At 35.1% G+C, this 15941-nt stretch overlaps 1 protein-coding gene across 15 annotated transcripts in view; it reads right to left on the bottom strand.

Moving 5' to 3' along the window:
• Positions 1–15941, bottom strand: part of ZBTB20 (zinc finger and BTB domain containing 20) — a 785951-nt gene that overhangs the window by 688506 nt on the left and 81504 nt on the right. For 8 of the 15 annotated variants that reach the window (XM_032360146.1, XM_032360066.1, XM_032360076.1 and 5 more), the window contains exon 3: positions 3158–3287. The exons of 5 other annotated variants lie outside the window; for them this stretch is intronic. The gene's annotated coding sequence lies outside the window, so the exon portion shown is untranslated. The remainder of the gene's footprint in view (positions 1–3157; positions 3288–15941) is intronic. 2 more of the 15 variants (XM_032360050.1, XM_032360084.1) reach the window with 1 other exon arrangement.

Below are 15941 nucleotides of genomic sequence, written 5' to 3'. Positions count from 1 at the left end.
ACACGATTTAAACTGATTAGTATGATGTAGACTACCATAAAATGAATAAGAATTTTTGAAGAGTTAAAGACTATGTTGGTGCACAACAGGGAAAAGGCAATTAACTCAAGAAAGATAAAAATGTCTGGAGAAATACCTTGCACTCAATGGGCTTCTAAACTTCTCTTGCAGAAGCTGCCATTTATTTTGAAGTTATAATGTGTATACCACCTAAAATTTGTAAAGCAATTTCATATTACCATCTCTCTTCTCTGCCTTGATCCCCACCATGACAATATGAAAAAACACTACTATTCTCATTTTATCAGGAATAAAACTGAGGCTCATAAAAATTAAATTATTTGCCCAGTTATATGTTACAGTTAATAAATGATAGTGTCAAAATCAAACTTCTAGTTTGTGATTATAGGTCCAGTCCTCAGTTCACTTTATCATGCTTCACAACTGAAAAATGGTTTAAAACTATGACATGGGTAAGACAAGGAGATGAAAGAACCAAATGATTCTATGCAATTCTGTAGAAAAAAGAGAAAAAGAGAGTACAAATGCTGTAAACTGGATTGCATGCTTTTCTGAGAATCATTTTGAAGAATTTTCATGCCAAAGAAAATTATGACCAAGCTTTTGGGTCATCAGGGAATTTACTAGAGAAGCTCTTTACAATTGGCAGGGGGAGGGAGGATGGAGTTGAAAATTTGTTGATGAGATAATTAGCAAAACACATAAATGACTTGTAACTTAGGACCAAAAAAACTTCAAATGACTATAAATTCCTTATGGAGAAATCAGTTCTCCTTGTCTCATGTCATCATACCTTTAAATTTATGTGCAAAAATTTGAACAGTTAACAGTAAAATTGTATATTTAGTAGAGTAGAAGGTCTCTTTCCCTCTATTTCCTATGGGGAAAAAACTGTAATAACTCATCCTGGATTATGAAAATAAAGAGTTCTTTCTTTTCTCAGAGAGTTTATTCCAGCAATAAGAAGTAACTTTTTTTGAACATTTGAAAAATGTCCATGAGATCTGCATCAGGAAGCTGTACCTTTCCATGCTTTATCACCATACTCCATTTTTACAACGGAACTACAACAAAAAGTTATGCAAAGAAGAATAGAGATCAATGTATTTTATCATAAGTGTTGTAATCCAAAGTTAAATCTAACCTTTTGGTTTTAACACGAAAGGAGAAAATAATTAACTGAAGACATTTCATTTGAAAATTCTTCATTACCTTCTATCTCCAGAAATTCTAGTTTTCCCAGTTTTTGGTTGCATCTTCCTAGGAATGTACATCCTTTTCCTTGCCTCACTCTGAAAATAGTGTTTCTATCCATAAAGTCTCATGCTAGCAACATTTCACATCTTGACTCACAAATTTTCTACGATATCACAATGAATCGGCACATCTTATATGTGGTAGATTTTTAAAACAAATATTTTAACCCTAGAAATAAATTCTCTGAAAGAGTTGATAACTTCCATAAATGAAATATAAAAAAGCAGTTGGAACCAGAAGAGATCACCGACCACATCAGAATAGTTTTAAGATAATTTTACTTCACACCTGGGGCGCCTGGGTGGCTCAGTGGGTTAAGCCGCTGCCTTCAGCTCAGGTCATGATCAGGGTCCTGGGATCAAGCCCCGCATCGGGCTCCTTGCTCAGCGGGGAGCCTGCTTCTCTCTCTGCCTCTGCCTGCCTCTCTGCCTGCTTGTGATCTCTGTCTCTCTCTCTCTCTGTCAAATAAATAAATAAAACCTTTTTAAAAAAATTTTACTTCACACTTTGTCTTTTATCCCTCCTCCATCATTTCTACTGCCTTGAATTCATAAGCCTTACTTCCAGGATTTACTCTCCAAGAGATTTCACACAATGTAATACTGAACTTTGGCATGTTGTTGCCAGCCAGGCTGGTTTACCTGCTTTCATTCACCATTGAGGGAAAAAAAACCACTTAATCCATAAAGCTGGTTTTGATTTACAGAAGTAAAGTCACTATAAGTATCACACATACTTTTCTCTAAGATTCAGACCTTAAATCAGAAACCTAATGTGTTTCAGTTCTATTACCAGGTTAATCTAAAGGGCAAAAATAAAGAATATTTTAAAGATTTTAAATAATTTTTTAAAAAACAACTAAATCAAAGGACTCTTGTTCATGGACATTAATTACATTTATTACAATTTTGTGAAAAAGGGCACCAGGGTGGCTCAGTGGGTTAGGCCTCTGCTTTCAGCTCCAGTCGTGATCTTGGGATCCTGGGATAGAGCCCTACATCAGGCTCTCTGCTCAGCGGGGAGCCTGCTTCCCCCTTTTTCCCTCTGCCTGCCTCTCTCTGCCTACTTGTGATCCCTGTTGGTCAAATAAATAAACAAACAAACAAACAAAATCTAAAAATTGTGTGAAAAATGAGTTACTTTGGTCATTATTTGTATCAGTGATTTCAAATTGCGGCTAACCATAAGAATCACTTGGAACCTTTTAAAACATTCTAATGCCAGAGCCCCACCCTATACTGATTAAATCTCAATTGGCAGAGCCAAGTTTAAAGCATACATGGGATAGCATTTTGTTGGTGCTGTTGACTATTTAGCAGTTATTGAGAACACAGCCTAGGGGCGCCTGGGTGGCTCAGTGGTTAAAGCCTCTGCCTTCAGCTCAGGTTATGATCCCAGTGTCCTGAGATCAAGCCCCGCATTGGGCTCTCTGCTCCATGGGGAGCCTGCTTCCTCCTCTATCTCTGCCTGCCTCTCTGCCTACTTGTAATCTCTGTCTGTCAAATAGATAAATAAAATCTTAAAAAAAAAAAAAAAAGAACACAGCCTACTTTTAACTTAGAAGACTGTTTCTTCAACTCTAAAACAGGCATAATGATTATATTATGTGTATATTATGAGGGTTAAATGAAATAATGCCTATAAGGAGCCTAAACAGTGACACAATATGCATTCAAATATTTGTTGGTGCTGTTGCTGTTAGAACTCTTGCTGATCTGCATGGGTACCAGGCCTATCAGTGCAAGAGAAAAGACACGGTGTTCCTGTGAATAAGAAGGAAGAATATTTTTCCAACATCAATCTTAGCAAGCAGTGTGCTATACCAGAAGATGGTGGTAAAGCAGCAAATCATATTTGGGCTTCCTCTGATAGATGTTACCTTACTGAAGTATCTTCATGCCACAAACAGGATCATAAAAAGCTCTGCGAATGCAGGGTTCAATTTTCTGGAAGAACTGATCAATCCCATTCATTCAGTTAGTCATCTTGAACATTCTTCCTCTATTTCTCTATAACAAATTTCAACCAACCACAAAACACATAACATATAGTCCTATTTATATACATGCATATATAAAATAAGTATACATGTTTATACATGCATATATAGAAATTTTTCTTTTGCCTATATAATTTTGTGTAGCAACTTAATTTTCTACAAGAAACACACACTATTATTAAATAAGTAAAGCCACAGTTACTGTCATTTGAATTAAACAAATAATATTTATATCCACTAAAAAATACAAAGAAACTATACTTTTCTAAAACTAAATTTTTATTGAAGAAATTAGCACCAGGGTTTGTATTCTAAAAAAAAGTTCTGCTTTCTTATCTTAACTAAAAATCATGTTGATTTTAATTCAGTAAGTTAAGGCTATTTAAGAACTGATACATACAACTTAATGATGCTACTTGAAATTATATGAATAGTCTTTATAGGCATTTTAAGTATTATGAAGAATTATTTCTCTCCTTTATTCATGCTTGCCAAGATAGCTTATGAATTAGCTTTCAAGAGATTCATGTATAACAAAACTTCACCTTGCTATGAGCAAGATTCCCTACCCCATACTCTAACAACGACACTTCCAGTCCACTATTATTATTAAAATAATTATTAAAAACATTATTATTATTATATTCATTATTAAAAACAAACACAAATCTCTACTGTAGAGTATGGGGTTTTAGTGATAAGCAGAACAAGAAGTCATCATGCACTTCTCCCTCAGATATTCTTGGCCTAAATGCCAAGAGCTGATTTAGAACCTCCAACTGGAAATTTAATTATCTGCTAGCACATACATTAGACAATATCTATTTTTCCACAATGCATTAATGTGTTGATGTAATCCAAAATCAAACAATGTGGTTTGATAAAGGTATCTTATCAACAGATTCTTCTCCTTTGTCTTGAAGCATATTTGCCACTAACTTTAAGGTTGATTTACGAGTTTTTAAAGCAATCATGTACATTACTTGTATCTCTTTTTGCTTTGAGGACTACAATTCTGAATTAAGCTTTTGTAGTTTTGATCTTTTCACCCTTGGAAACAAAAGTCATCAAGTTTTGTACCAGAAAGCATTAAAAAGGACAAAAAAATTTCAATAATTCCTTTGATTATCTGACAAAGTTTGAGAGGGACAGTACTAGGAACTAGGAGGCGAGGACTGCTGATACTCATCACTAGGCTTTTCTACTTGTAATTTTTAAATACTTGTATAAAATCATCACACTGGCATGTTCACTTTTACCAGCATACACTAAATATATATTTAACATTTTTCCAGAATATTCACTATATTTATAATATTATTATGAATTATTTAAAAATTTCACCTATCGGGACGCCTGGGTGGCTCAGTTGGTTAAGCAGCTGCCTTCGGCTCAGGTCATGATCCCAGCGTCCTGGGATCGAGTCCCACATCAGGCTCCTTGCTCGGCAGGGAGCCTGCTTCTCCCTCTGCCTCTGCCTGCCATTCTGTCTGCCTGTGCTTGCTCTCTCCCCCTCTCTCTCTGATAAATAAATAAAATCTTTAAAAAAAAAAAAATTCACCTATCCTTTTTTATTTCAGTGAACCTATTTTTAACTATTATTTTTAACTACTGATACATTTTTGTGAACTGGGAATATAACAGAAAAGTAACAACAATCTGAAAGTTTTATAAAGACATCTTAGCTAAGATATGTCATATACTGTATCCCATTATTGAGAGATACTCTTTGCAATATGAATATGTGAACAATACATAATATGTGAATGTATATAAAAGCTTGTGAAAATATAATTTCTTATGTTGTGAAATGAATGTGAACAAATTTATTTCATTGCTTTTCTTTTTCTCTAAACTACTGAAATTCATGGGCCCCTTGATAAATTGCTAGATCCACAGGCAACAAATGAAGGAAATTCTTATAAAAGGACAAAAAGTCTAAGTCTGAGTTAGGACAGGTGATTCAGGGAAGACAGACCTTTATTGAACATTTAAAAACTAAGTAATTGAGACACTTTCAGTAGCAACCCATTCACATCATAAACAATCCTCCTTGCATTTATCTGTGACTGAGAAACAAGCTTCATCCAAATACCTTGTTATGAAACACTGAAAGAAAGCACCAGACACAATCACATTCGATGGATCTCTTCAGTAATAAAACTTAGATGCACAGTCTAGTCTAGTCTATATAAAAATGGGGTTCCTTGCTACAGAATGGCTTGTATGGTATCTGAAAAGCATCTTCTCTTGAGCAATAGCTCAAACAAGCAGAACAGAATACCACATCATAGACCTAATTTCAGAAGATTTTCTTTCCAAATATTAGTTTTATTTTTATAGCAAACTCATGCACGTGTGTGGCACTTGAAGATACAAATCCTAACGTAAACTCCCACCTTCTAAGAGCCACACACTTCAGTCACAGTACCATGAATTCTTTAAATATACTGCAAAATGGGAGGCCAAGAGGGTATGATAGCAGAACCAAGAGCAAAGAAGATTGTAGATATGACGTGGGGGTTCTTTCAAGACCAACAGGTACTTTTCTACTCCTTGGTATTACTTTTCATCAATTCTTTTCTTCATTTTTTTTTCTACTGAAGTATTGATACAATGTTTGAATTGTTAATAAACTTATTTCTACTCACTAATGGAACACTGTAAAACGTTCTACTTTGGGGGAAAAAGACAGGGAGTTGTTATATAGACAGGTAGTGGAAAAATGTAACATGGAGAAGCTACCTACTACTCTTCTCTTGCCGAGTTTGCTCACTCTATACATACTGCAACTAAAATTGCTTTAGAAAGAAACATACTAAAGAGTACATACTATATCTTGTGTCTCTACTTATTAAATCCTGAGGATTTTCTGATATAAGGTTGGAATTATTGTATTTCATAGGAAACACTCAGAAAAACAGAGCATAAAGAAAAGAAAAAGAATATAGACCTATGTCAGAATGTTGTCACAATTCACTCAACACAAACATATCATGATTTAACTGGTGGTAAAGAGCTTGCTCTCATATGTAAATTTGCCTTACATATGATGGAATTGGATGTTTACAACTCTTGCTGCCTGTGCAGTTACCTGGAAATGTGGCACTTCCCTGATCCCAGAGTATCGTTACGGTATCGTTACAGTATCGTTATGGAGTTAGTTGGACAGTTAGGAAGTCAAGGCCAGGGTCCCTAACAAGAAGATATAGAGTAAGGACAGCTAAGTCAAAACAGCACTAGCATCCTGTTTTACAGCTTAGGCAAGACCACAAGAGCATCCTCTGCAGAAGTGACTTCTGCAAAACATCCTGAGACCAAAAAAGTTAACCATAAAACATTGGTCATTATCACAAGTTGAGGCAGTTAGTCTCCAAATGTCAGCCCCAAAGACTATCAGCACTTGAACAATAACCCTGTAGGTGGAAGGGTGCCTGATCAAAGCCCTGATTAGCACGCCTTAGCAGCCAATCCACAAGGGGCCCACACTCAGGATATTACACTCAGGATAGTTCTGCAAAAGAGCTCATAAGAACCCCTAGATTTTAAAACACCAAAATGGCAACCCTTTAGGTCTCATCCATCTCTGGGGAGCTTTGCACTATTACTCAATAAACTTTGCCTTGCTGCCCACCTCTCTTTGGCCTACTTCTTCATTCTTTGAAGCAGCATCCCCAAGAACCTAAGGTACTGAGGGAATAGAAATCCTGTAACATTGAGATCATAATGTTGGAATAAACAAAACAAATAATTATTAATAGCTGATAAAATTTTCAATATCAAATTCCAATTCTCTTTTTACTTGAAGTATATCTACACACACACAGACAAAAATCTGTTATTTTTATTTCCATCCAATTAGTCCTTATTCCTGAATTAGTTTGACTAAAAGAAAAATGTCCCCAACACAAGTGTGTCCTTTCTGAAACTACCTTAAGTCCTGTTATTTTTTTTATTTTTCAAAATTATGCAACCAGATTTATTAAATGGACATAAGTCAGTGAGAGCTGATATAGGGTACAGTTTCTTGCCCACCTTCCCTCCCCACTGCCTTCAATAATACGAAGCTGTTATTTTTCATTTTTTCCTTCTAGCTGTCCTGCATCTTTTCTAGGATCAGTGATGGAGGTAGGTAGGCAACTAGAAGGAAAGGGACAAAATCCTTTTGCTTGTCTGGGTGCTGCTTATTCAGCTCTCTCGGGTCCTTAATGATGTCCATGTGTGACATGCTTACTTATATCTTTCTCCCTGCAAGCTGCTCTTCTGGATTCTTTAGAGGACTTTTATTAAGGACCTCTCTGCTTCATTATTAAACCTAGATACCCTCTGAGCTGCTGCTCCTGGAGCCTGACCCCACGAAACCTGTTACTGAGTCAGCCCTTAAATTTTTTTACTGAAGTATAATTAACATACAATGTTATATTAGGTTCAGTCATACAATACAATGATTCAATAATTCTATATATTACTTATCATGATAAGTGTACTCTTAATCCCCTTATCTATTTCACCCTACTTAATATGTCTTAAACCCTATGCCAAAGTCAGGGCCTTGGGTTCATATGATTTATTCTGATAAATGATCATGATAATTGTAATATCCCAACAGAAGTATCTGTTATTTCAGGTAAAATAAATAATCTTGGCTGAATTAAACCAAATGTTGAGATGACTATTACTGTGTACATTTCAAAGTAGGCATAAGCTTCACAAAATGAATCAAACTCAACAACTGTTACTATCACAGAGTTTAAGTATTAAGGACTACTGTGAAAGGTCATTCATCAGTCTTTGCTTACACACATAGGAAGTAAAACCAATAATCTGTCCTTTGTTTATAAAGATGTGACTACTTTTAAATTTTTATTTACATTTTAAGTGAGCATTTCTTAACACCTTTCTAAAAATAGTAATTTTGGATGATCTACGAAAGAATATATACTAAAGACTTCTATCTGAAAAGGGATTTATAGTAATCCATGCATGTTCTAGCTCACTTCTATAACTTCATCTTTCATATGTTCACACATTCTGGCCTGCAAACTTCACTCCAGTCACAATGAAGAATCTGCACACCCATGAGCCTGCCACACACACAAAAAAAGCCTCTGGGTTTTTTTTGTCTTTTATTTTTTATTTTTATTTATTTATTTTTTTAATTTCCAAACTTTTGAACAAGCTATTTCTTCTTCCTACAATACCCTTAACATTTCCTCCTCTGGCTAATATCTACTCACATTTTCAGGACCTTTTCTCTCAGCATGTCCTATAAGCAGCCCTTCCTGGCTTGGGTTAAGTACCCACCCTATATGGCTCTATATCTCTCTGTAGTAATTTGCTTCAACAGCAATTATTATACAGTATTAAAAATATCTGATGACCTACATGCCTCTCCCTCTACACCATATATTCTCTGAGGACAGGGAGTATTTGGTGATTACTTTTATTCCTCTAGCATCTGGACAAATAGGAAGTATTGACTAAACATATCAGGATACAAGGCAAACTGTTTACTCAATGTTATTTCTCAGAAGAGAGGTTTCATATTATAAAACACATTCCCAATTAACAAAGTACTACTTGGGAAAGATATACTAGTTAGAAATGACCTCAATCAGTATTAGTTTTGGATGGTCTTACAGTTCATTCTGATAGAAAAGTTAAAAATGGAGACAAAAAAATTAATGCATTTTTAGTGTTTCTTCCTGGCAATTTAATTCACAACTCTATTAGATGTCATTGTAAATAAGACTTTCAAACATCACTTAGAAAAGAAAAGAATTATATTGTTTCTTTATAGAGGTTATGATATACACTTGAGACCGTGTTATAAAAAATTCCCTAGGGCTATGCAAATGTCATTTGTGTCTTATGATGACATTTTAAGTGATACCATCAAACCTGGATTTAAAATATGCTATAACTAAACTTAAGTAAAACTGAAGACAGACTTAAGAAAACTTTGAAAAAGATGCTAATTTTAAAAATGTGAATAATCTGAATGAAACTTCCATAAAATAAGAATTGAACAAATAATGAGTATATTATAATATCATTTTATGTGACATTATTTTAAATTATACATATGTTCCCAAATTATCAAGTTAGATAAGTAAACATCTGTCTATTGCCTCCAAAGTTTCCCCCAAAGTTTTTTTCTTCCTTGATAAAACAAGGAACCCATTGACTTACAGTCAGATATCTTACTTGGGATTATCTACGGAATTTGACAAATATATGATTAAATGAGTGAATGAATGAACTAAGCTCTCTTCCATCCTCTCTTAGAAATAAAAAAATGTTACATTAACAAACAATTTATGCAAGGACAATTTATAATACATTTTACCAATTAAGACAGCAAATATGTGCATTTACATGTTGATCCTCTACATCTCACAATCATTTCTTGAATTTTATTTCACTTTTTATAATCCCTGCCATAAATATTCAAGCACGTACCATCTCACAAATATAGGCTAATTGGCATATAAATTTAGGGAACTTTTCAACAAAATTTTTATGTATGGATGCTAGTTCTGATTAAAGGCTATGATAATATGTCAACTAATATGGACATATGGCTAAAATATCACTACATAGTTTTATCTACAGAAACGAGTAACAATAAAAGGGTGGTAATAAAATGAAAGCTAAAAGCTACTACAAAATTCAATTAGAACAGAAAGCTAAAGTTAATCCAAAACCATAGGAAGACAAATATTTTGTTCACATTTTATACATTGTTTATCTGCTTACTTATTGGATGAAAGAGGTTTTTATGTTCTTTATAGATTTTGGATAGTGACCCTTTATCAGATTTGTCATTTGCAAATATCTTCTCCCATTCCGTAGGTTGCTTTCTAGTTTTGATTGTTTCCCTTGCCTCTGGAAGCATGTGTAGTAAGAAGTTATTATGGCCAATGTCAAAGAGGTTGATGCCTATGTTCTTCTCTAGGATTTTGACAGTTTCCTATCTCACACTTAGATTTTTTCACCCATTCTGAAATTATTTGTGTGTATGATGTAAGAAAGTGGTCCAGTTTCTTTCTTCTGCATATACCTGTCCATTTTTCCCAACACTATTTGTTGAAGAGACTTTTTCCCACTGGATAATCTTCTCTGCTTTGTTGAAGATTAGTTGGCTCCATTTCTGGGTTTTTCATTCTGTTCCATTGATCTATGTGTCTGTTATTGCGCCAGTACCATACAGTATTAATCACTAAAGCTTTGTAATACAGCATGAAGTCTAGATGTGATGCCTCCAACTTTGCCTTTCGTTTTCAAGATTGCTTTGGCTATTGAGGGTCTTTTGTGGTTCTACACAATTTTTAGGATTGTTTGTTCTAGTTCTGTGAAAAATGCTGGTGGTATTTTGATAGGGATTGCATTAAATGTGTAGATTGCTTTGGTTAATAAAGACATTTTAATAATATTTGTTCTTCCAACCCATGAGCAAGGGATGTTTTTCCATTTCTTTGTATCATAAGTGTTCTATAGTTTTCAGAGTATAGATGTTTTATGGGTTTGGTTAGGTTTATTCCTAGCTCTCTTACGGTTTTTGGTGCAATTGTAAAATGGGATTGATTTCTTGATTTATCTTTCTGCTCCTTCATTATTGGTGTAAAAATACCACAGATTTTTGCATGTTGATTTTGTATCCTGCTACTTAACTGAATTCATGTATCAGTTCTAGCAATTTTTTGGTGGAGTCTTTCGGTTTTCTACGGAGTATCACGTTGTCTGCAAATAGTGAAAGTCTGACTTCTTTGTCAATCTGGATGACTTTTATTTCTTTTTGTTGTCTGATTGCTGGGACTGGGACTTGCAGTACTGTAATAAATAATAGTGGTGAGAGTGGACATCCCTGTCTTGCTCCTCAACATAGAGGAAAAGCTCTCAGTTTTTCTGACTGAGAATTATATTGGCTGTACGTCCTTCTTATATGGCCTTTGTGATGTTCAAATATGTTCCCTCTATCCCTACTTTGTAGAGGGTTTTTTTCAAGAGTAGATTCTATACTTTGTCAAATGCTTTTTCTGTATCTGTTGGGAGGATCATATAGTTCTTATTGATCTGGTGTATACAGTTTTTATTGATGTGGTGTATCATACTGATTGATTTGCAAATATTGAGCCACCCTGGCGACCCAGGAATAAATCCCACTTGATCATAGTGAATGATTTTTTTTACTGTACTGTTGGATATGATTTGTTAGTATTTGTTTAGAATTTTTGCATCCATATTCATCAGGGATACTGGCCTGTAATTTTCTTTTTTTAATGGGGTCTTTCTCTATTTTTGGAATCAAGGTAATGCTGACCTCATAGAATGAGTTTGGTAGTTTTCCTTCCACTTTTTTTTTTTTTTAACAGTTTGAGAATAATAGGTGTTAACACTTCTTTAAATGTTTGGCAGAATTCCCCTATGAAGCCATATGGCCCTGGACTTTTGTTCGTTGTGAAATTTTTGATTACCGATTTGATTTCTTTGCTGGTTGTTGGTCTGTTCAAGTATTGTTTACTCCTGTTTCAGTTTTGGTAGTTTATATGTTTCTAGGAACTTACCCATTTCTTCCAGATTGCCCAATTTGTTGATATATAATTTTTTCATAATATTCTCCTATAATTGTTTGTATTTCTATGGTGTTGGTTGTGATCTCTCCTATCTCATTCATGATTTTATTTATTTGGGTCCTTTCTCTATTTGATAAGTATGTCTAGGGACTTTCAATTTTATTAATTTTTCAAAGAACCAGCTCCTTGTTTCATTGATCTGTCCTATGGGGTTTTTTTGTTTGTTTCTATATCATTTATTTCTGCTCTAATCTTTATAATTTCCCTTCTTCTGCTGACTTTAGGCTTCATTTGTTATTTTTCTAGCTCCTTTTGGTATACAGTTAGGCTGTGTGTTTGAGATTATTTTTCCTTCTTGAGGTAGGTCTATATTGCTATATACTTCCCTATTATGACTGTGCTACATCCAGAAGTTTGGGGCCATCATGTTTTCATTTTCATTTGTTTCCTCTTTTTTAAATTTCTTCTTTAATTTCCTGATTGACTCATTCATTCTTTATTTAGCAGGATGTAAATTTTTTCTTGTGGTTGACTTCGAGTTTCACAGCATTGTGATAAAAAAAAAATGCATGGTATGATCTCAATCTTTCTGTACTTGTTGAGGCCTAATATTGGATCTGGTGTGTGATCTGTTCTGGAGAATGTCCCGTGGGCACTTGAAAAGAATGTGTATCCTGCTGCTTTAGGATGAAATGTTCTGAATATATCTGTTAAGTCCATCCAGTTCAGTGTGTCATTCAAAGCCATTGTTTGTTAATTTTCTGCTTAGATGATCTCTCCTTTGATATAAGTGGGGTATTAAAGTTCCCTATTATTGTTTTATTATCAATGACTTCCTTCCTGTTTGTTATTGTTTTATATATTTGGGTGTTTCCAAGTTTATAGAATAAATGTTTATAATTGTTAAATCTTGTTTGATATACCAATTTATTATGATATAGTACCCTTCTTCATTTTTTATTACAGTATTTGCTTTAAGATATAGTTTGTCTGATATAGGTATTGCTATTCTGGCCTTCTTTTGATATCCACTACCATGATAAATGGTTCTCCATCCCTTGCTTTCGATCTGCAGGTGTCTTTAGATCTAAACTGAATCTCTTGGAGGCAGCATATAGATAGGTCTTGTTTTGTTTTGTTTTGTTTTGTTATCCATTTTAATACCCTATGTCTTTTGAATGGAGCATTTAGTCCATTTACATATAGACTGATTATTGACAGATATGAATTTAGCGCCATTTTATTACTTGTTTTGTCATTGTTTCTGGAGATTTTCTGTTTCTTTCTAGTCTTTTTGTCTTTCTTTCCCACTCAAAGAGTCCCCTTTAATATCTCTTGTGGGGCTGATTTGGTGGTCACGAACTCCTTTCGTTTTTATTTGTCTGGGAAGCTCTTTATCTCTCCTATTCTGAATGATAGCCTTGCTGGATAGAGTATTCTTGCAGCATATTTTTCCCATTCAGTACACTGAGTATATCATACCACTTTATTCTGGCCTGTGGTTTCTGTGGATAGATCTGCTGCTAACCTTATTTGTTTTCCCTTGTAAGTTCGGTACTGCTTTTGTCTTGCTGCTTTTAGATTTTTTTATCTCTATATTTTGCAAACTTAACTACAACATACCTTAGTGTTGGCCTGCTTTTGTTGATTTTGATGGGAGTTCTCTGTGCCTCCTAGATTTTGGATGTCTGTTTCCTTCCCCAGATTAGAGGAGTTATCATCTATAATTTGCTCAAATAAACCTTCTGCCCCCTTTTCTATCTCTTCTTTTTCTGGGACTCCTACAATATGAATATTATTATGCTTCATGTAGTCACTGAGTTTCCTAAGTCTACATTCTAATATTTTTCCTTCCCTCTTCTTTTCAGGTTCATTATTCTCCATAATGTTATCTTTTGTATCACTTATTCACTGTCATTAAATCCAGTTGGTTTTGAATCTTGGTTATTACAATTTTCATTTTGGCATGACTAGTTTTTAGGTTCTTTATCTCTGTGGTAAGGGATTCCCCTGATGTTTTCTATTCTTTTCTCAAGCCCACCTAGTATCCTTATGATTGTTGCTTTAAATTCTGGACTAGACATAGTATTTGTATCTGTTTCAATTAGATCCCTGGCCATGACCTTTTCTTGTTCTTCCTTTTGGGGTAAATTCCTCTGTCTTGGCATTTTGTCTAAGTTTCTGTCTTCTTCCGTGTGTTAGGAAAGCCTGTTAACTTTCCTGCTCCTGAGAGTAATGGTTTCATGAAGAAGGTCATATACTTTTCAGAGCTTGGTGCTTTAGGAATTGTCTCTGGTGTATGCTGTGTGCATTCTGCTGTTGTGTTTTGGTTGCTCTTTTCCCCAGGTCAGTCCTCTGCAGTTCCTCCTTACCTGCAGTGGCAGTGTTTGGACTTTGGCCAGAGTGTGGTGAGTTTTAACTAGGTGTACTCTGGTCTGCTGTTAAAAGAGACCTGATGCCATTTCCAGTAGAGCTGAGGCCTTTCGGAATTCTATGGTCAGTAGACATGGTGCCTGGAGAAGAGGGGAGGTGTTTGTGTTGGTCTTCTCCAGTGCCCTGGTTCTCAGGTACACTTGCCCAGAAAAGCAGCACCAGTAGAGTGCAGGGTGGCCAGGCTTGATGTAAACAGTTTAGGCTGCCACAGTTGGTGCTGTGCTGCTTACTGAAGTTAGTTTGTAGTAATGAGCAGGGGAGGGAAATGGGGCCTGCCAGCTCTTTTGTCCCCAGAGAGGCAAAGCCACCTCTCCCAGGTGCACTCCAAGAAGGGGAAACCTTCTCTCCCAGTGCATCCCAGGGGATCCTCAGATCATGCCACCTGCCCTCAGGCTATCTGCCCTTCTTCTCCACAGGAGCACTGCAGTGCACTTAGGGCTCTGCACCAGCCATGGCATGGACTTCCAAAACTTTAGTCTTTGAACCCTGATGGTTGTAGAAACTCTTAAAAATCAGTCCCTCTCATTTTCCCAGTGAATGGCTTTGAGAAAGTGTTTTCTCAAAGAGGAGGAGAGTGCTCCTCTCTCTCTCTCTGTCTCTCCTGCATGTCTCTCTGCAATGAGGGCTTCCTCCTCTCTGCAGCACTTGCAATCCATTTCTCTCCCAAACCATGCCTCCACAACTCCTACCCTCTATGATGTGGCCTCTTCTCTTTCTCTAGTTGTGTGGTTTGCTTTGTCAGTCCTCAAATTGATTTCTTGAGTATTCAAAATGATTTGATATTTATCTAGTTGTGTTTGAGGGACAAGGCAAGCATAGGGTCCTCCTACTACTCTACCACCTCAGCCCTTCCCACCTTTCTCTATGCTCTTTATTTCTAAATTCGTTCTGCTCTGTATAAACAGTATATTTGTATCATTAAAAATTTGTTAAGACATGCTTTAAGGCCCAATATATGATCATCTTGGTGAATGTTCCATGTGTACCTCAAAAGAATGTGTATTTTGCTACGGCAGGATGTAAGATTCTATAAATGGTGATTAAACCAAATTGGTTGATAGTGTTATTTAAGTCTTTTACATTTTTACTGGGATTTTTCTATATTTATTCTATCAATTACTGAGAAATGTGTTTAAATCTCCAAGTATAATTATCCATTTTTCTCTCATTTTTATTAGTTTTATCCTTCTTTTATTTTGAAGTTGTTATTAGACACATACATTTTTAGGATACATATATCCTCTTTATCTATGGCAATATTCTTTGTCCTGAAATGTTCTTTTTTCTGTTATTAATATAGCTACTCCAGCTTTCTTATGATTAATGCTTGCTTGGTATAACTTTTCCCATCCTTTCATTTTTAATCTATGTCTGTTTTTCCATTTAATATAGTAATCTTATAAACAGCATATAGTTGTTTATTTTTCATCTAGTCTGACTACCTCTTTTAATTAACTGTTTAAAGCATTTAATGATATTTAATTGACATGGGTGAACTGATTAATTCACTTCAGAATTTTGCAGAGATAAAGTTAACTCTGTAGATTACAGAATTCATCTTTATTTTATCTTTAAGATTTTACATAATTCCTTATATCTGGTATTTTATACCTTCCAACTTTCCAAATGTGATCGTATCTAGAATTCATGAATTT

This window comes from Mustela erminea, chromosome 1 (assembly GCF_009829155.1).
Source record: "Mustela erminea isolate mMusErm1 chromosome 1, mMusErm1.Pri, whole genome shotgun sequence".
NCBI lineage: Eukaryota > Metazoa > Chordata > Mammalia > Carnivora > Mustelidae > Mustela > Mustela erminea.
The sequence above is the reverse complement of the archived record's forward strand: the minus strand, read 5'-3'. Positions and strand labels throughout refer to the sequence as shown.